The following is a 5,689-nucleotide window of genomic DNA, read 5'->3' as shown; positions in this document are numbered from 1 at the left end:
TAGAAAATATATATATGTTTTCAAACTTTTATATGTTCTTTTAAAAACTTGATCTGAAAACCCCCAAATACTAAGATTACATTAGGGAAAAGCCAGGTGTGCTACCTCTAGGAACAACAATAGCCAACAGTCCATTGTCTTAGAAGTTCATGGAGGAAGCCAGAAATATTCTTCTGTTTTCTAGTTATTCCATGGTTCTAATATGAAGATAAATGGCACACTCAATCAAAATAATAACAAAGATGTGTCATATAAGTGATATATTTCTGATTTTCTTACATAGCATTTTATTCTAAAAGACTTATTTTTCCTATTTATAGAAGCATGTAATTTTATAATTGAGATATAAGTAAAAATTCATTGCTTAGTACATTTTCAATGACAACAAAACATAGTTTCAAGTGTACTGTTAAACTTAAAATTATTTTAGAGCCAGGCTTTGCCAGTACACAATTATGATAAGCAAGATTAAACCAGGAAATTACTACCTTTTCTTGGGATGTCACAGAAGGAAGGCAAAGCTATGGAGCAGGTGAGCCCAAAAGCAACTCCTGAACCTGGGTGAAGCCTTAAGACCCACCTAATGAATAGCAACTTTTTTCCATGGAGCTGAACTCCCCATAAGGGCTGGTATAAGAATTGGAGGGAGATAAATAGTTTGTGAGTCAATTTTTGTTGCTGAAGGGATTAAATTTATTTAAATTACATGTAAATGTCATGTTATGATAAAAAATCAGAAGATAATAGAACACATATTTTTCTAAAACAGTCAGGAAGTTGCAAGAAATACAATCTGTCAAAAGCCAGAGAAGCAGTGTATATGAAGAATCTGTTATTGATAAGAAATCTCTTCCCTCCGAAAGAAAACAAATTAGTTCCATCACTGATCTAATATCTTTTCCTTAAGGATTTAATATAGACTTATTAAATTAAAATACACAATATGTTTCAAAGAAAGACTGGAAGAGAGCAGTGATAATCATATTTCCATGAGCAGAAAGAAACAAACAGAGAGTCTCACACAAATATGGTTTGCTCTATCCCACCCACAATCTAACATGACAAAACAGACTTTGTGACTCACTGCTGCAAGAATTTATGAGGTCACAGGTATGTATGAAGACCAGATTCCTTAACTGTCAGTATAGGTAGCCTACTTGTTGTGCATATACCAAGACCAGTGAGTCTCGCATTCTTCCAGAGTCTCTATTTGGATGATGCTGAAGTTAGAGTTTAATTCAAACAAGCAATGTACTGTCAATATGTATGCACTATCCTACTTACTGTGTGCATATGCAGAATCCTCTCAAAAATGTGGATATTATACAAAGCACATATGGCCCAGATACTATAGAAAATAAAGTGCTTGTATCTGACCCTCCTGCCTCCTATCACTTAGATACTTTACTATCACCTTCCTAGGATAAATTGTATGCAGTCCTAAATAACTAATATTAAAAGAACAATGTTATGTTTCTTGCTATGTAGTATTAATACATTGTTAGAAATGAAAGCATATTGCCTACCAAAGAAACAAAATATGAAAAAAAATGGATAACTGATTGAATTAATGTGAACCTCTGAAATTACATCCATAGGGAAAAGGAATAACATACTAAGAAGAGGTTTGGATTCAACTCAGTCTCTTCCTGTTTCTTGGTTTATGATCTTAGGAAGGTTATCAAACTGTTTTGGCATCTAGGGACAATGCTTCCTTATGGGGTTTCTTGTAATGTTTAAATAATGACCACATATGTGAAGATTATGTAGAAAAGGGTGCAGCACTTTTTGATTCTCAAAACTTCAAGGAACATGAGTAAATTGGACAGGAGTTGTTGTGTAAGACATGTTTTCTTCCAGCATGTGTTCCAAGATCTATAATATAGAGTAAAACATGTCAACCTTTTCCAAAATTTTATTGACAATTTTTCTCTAGCTGTGTATTTGAAGTCTATGGAATGTCAGGATTGTGTGTTCAGTCTGAAATATATGAAATCATTGCTTAACCCTCTATAGTAAACAGGAATTGATAATATATATTAAAATCATCTTCTTAGAATATCACTTCTTTTCTTTTTTCAACTCCAGCAACAACCAATTTTAAAGAGAATTATATTTCATGTGTTGTAGGACAGGCTATATTTGTAATAAAACCCTAAAGAATTACATGCAAACCCTAAAATGTCACAGTCAACAATTTCTCTTTGGCCTCTGCCCAAGAGAAGAGAAGAGAATTGGATATAATCATGCAATTCAAAATAAGACACAGTTGAGCTATTCAAGGGAGCAAAATGTCTCTTTTGGTAAATATTTTGAAGAACTTACCAGTGTGCATGCATGCATCCATGAGTTTGTGTGCAAGTATGTTTGAGTATATATGCATGAGTGTGTTCATGTGCCTGTGTATGACTATGTGCACATGCATGTATGCACATGTGTATGTGCATACTCCTTTACACGTGTGTCTACATGAGTACATGTACCCATAGAGGTCAGAAGTTGACATATAAGTGTCTTCCTTTATCACTTTCCACCTTAATTTTTTAAAACAAGGTCTTTCACTGCACCTGGAAATCACTGTTTCTGCTGGAGTAGCTGGGTGGTAAGCCACCCGGATCCACTTATCTCCACCCTCACCACATCCAACTTTTACATGAGTGCTGGAGATCTGAATCAGGCAACTTTACTGAGTTATTTCCTTATCTTCCAAAGGTGACTCTTTAAGCATATTCCTTAAGTTATACATTTAAGGATTCTAAACTGAATGGAAAAAGAAATAGGGAGCAATCTGTTTTCAGGTTCTTGCTTTAAAAGAAGATTCCCAACAGACAGTCTCTGTGTGCTTGCTTTCTTGCACACCCACATATCCTTCATTCTGCTCATATATATACATATACATATATATATGTATGTACACTTAAGATACTGTCTGATGCCACTAGAGGGAGACACAGGTGGCCTCTGCTTCACCACCTCCATGGCTCATCTTGTAACACATTTAACCCAGTGAAGATAACAAATATACCACGGTTGCCCCATGACTCAAGTTTCTTTCTATGAAAGTTTGTGTGGCTAACGTTTGCTTCTACTGGATTAAGAACAGGATGGGGAATGCCTCCTAGGGCAGACTTTTGTACTGTCAAGCAAACTGATCTGACAGTAGAAACAAAAGCCTTATGATCTTTATTTATTACTTACTTATTAGGATAACATGCATATTATAAAATTAACTTCTAGTTTATAACAAACACAATTAATCTGCTTAGTATTGTTTTTTCCGTGACCTTAGGCTCCTGTGATGTACACAAATCCTTGGGTCTTTCCTCAAGCTTTTACCTTTACACTGACCCTTTCCTGAACTACCCCATTTTATTTTATTTTAAATCCATATTCATTTACATTTCCTTTACCTTCAAAATTATTTTAAAAGTGGAGACAAATATAATCATAAAGGAAGTAACCTCATTTTACCTAACTTATAAAACAACTCATAAAAACAACAAAGATTTAATTTAGATCTACAGTCTTGGGGAACCCAAAAAGTTTATCCACTTCAGCCTTTAAGTTAAGATTCAGATTTCATCATTGTGGGGAAATGAAAATCGTCTCTATTTATAGGCAAATGTCAACCAATATATATGTAAATAAAGAACTAGTTTTGGTAAATCTGTCACAGGATTCAATAGATCTACAATAAAAGGTACAGCCACACAAGGTCTGAAGAATTTTTGTGCAACAAAAAAACAAAAACAAAAACAAAAACAGTGTAGAGGGATTTATACAGGAAAAATTGACGGTACTGTCATTGATATCACACTAACAGCACCCAGTGTTGTTCTTCAAGTGTGTACTCTACTCTTAAGGTATGGTTGTTGCAAAGGCACAAGTGACTAGAATCCACACAGTTATTATGTACACCACAGAGAACAAGTAAAAAGATGGAAAAACTTTACCCTTAAATGTTGAAGCAATTCTAAACCTGTTGACATTGCCACTTAATGGAAGGGTGGGAGGGAAGGAGAGAGGGAAGGAGGGAGGGATGGAGGGAGGGAAAGATGGAGGGAGAATATTTGAATGAGAATATGACTCATAGGCTCATGTATTTGAATATTTGGTTCTCAGTTGATGGCACTGTTTGGGAAGGTCTAGGGGGTGTGGCAAAAAGTTTGTTACTGGAGGTGGACATTGAGAATTTTAAAACTCACTACATTTTGACTTTTCTCTTTATGTTCTATGCTTATAGTTCACGAGGTAAGCCCTCTTGCTACTCCAGCCACCATGCATGCCTGCTGCCATGCTCCCTACTCTTATGATAATGGACTCCTATCCTGTTGGAACTGTTCGACCAAATAAACCTCCTTCCCTTCCATATTTTGCCTTCACTGTGGTGTTTTATCACAACAGAAAGTGAATTATGACAGGTGGATTTTTCAACATAATATTTTTATTGATTATTTAGGAATTTCATATCATGCATTCCAATCACACTCACCTCCCAGCCTTCCCAAGTCTGGTCATGGTCTCACTGGAGCGTATTCAAACTCCCAGTGGCCAACCCCCTAAGGAAAGCTGAGTCTCTCTCCACCCACATCCCTGCCAGAAGCCATCAACTGTGGAGAGCTACACTTCATCATCCTTATCAAAATTTTAAAAAATATTTTAGTGATTCTTTGAGTTTTACATAATTTTCCTCTCATCTCCCTGTTCTCTCATATCTGACCTTCATCCTTACACACCACACACACACACACACACACACACACACACACACACACATAACACAAACTAACCTAAACTGGGAGCTGTAATATATCACAGTGTGTTCCATGGTTTATCTCTCTGTTCACACATCTTCACTTGCAAATGTTCATTGCAATAACTCATTGGTCTGATTCAAAATTTCTGGTGTCTGTAACACCATCAATATTGGATCCCCATCAGGAATACTCTAAGGTTGTTATGTATACTGTAAGGTTATAATGTTGTTGCCCTGTGTCATGGAGATCCTGTAGGTTTTATAGAAGCAGAACTGGCCCTTTCACATGTCCCAACCTTTTACAGATGCTACTGATTTTGGGGTAGACTATCACAGAGCTGTGGATCTGGACCTGGATGGTAGCAAAGCTTGTCAGTGTTCAAACCATCTTATCCATGCTACCAGGATGAGATCTCCAACACTGGTCTGGCTAGGCCACCCAATCTGCCATCAGCAGGAGGGAGGGTCAGTTCTACACTCAAGGCCCAGTTCACCCACACCCATGCATCCAGAGCCAGCTCCACTGTGCTTCCCAGTCGATGCTCACTTGCCCAAGTACTGCAGCCTGTGAAGGGCTGGACAGCTCTGTTGCTTTCATACCCTTGGAGATGGCTCACTCATGCACAGCCCATGATGGCCAGCTCCACTATGTTGCCCAAGCAAGGTACATGGCCCACTCTCCCGAGTACTATAGACAAGGAAAGACAAGGGCAGGCCCTCCCATTATCATGTCCTCGGGACCAGGCCTCCCAAATACTTCAGGTGACAAGCAGGGAGGATGAGGGCATCATCTCTGCACCCATGCACCTCATGGCAGACAAGTGACAGGGCTAGCCCTCCCTTGCTCTTGCCCTCAGAGCTGGCTCACTGTAGGAAGCCGGCCCGCAGCGTTCCTACTTCCGTGGGGTTCCACGAACCGGGAATTTGGGGACC

The sequence above is a fragment of the Mastomys coucha genome, unplaced genomic scaffold (genome assembly GCF_008632895.1).
Source record: "Mastomys coucha isolate ucsf_1 unplaced genomic scaffold, UCSF_Mcou_1 pScaffold6, whole genome shotgun sequence".
Taxonomy (NCBI): Eukaryota; Metazoa; Chordata; class Mammalia; order Rodentia; family Muridae; genus Mastomys; species Mastomys coucha.
The sequence above is the reverse complement of the archived record's forward strand: the minus strand, read 5'-3'. Positions refer to the sequence as shown.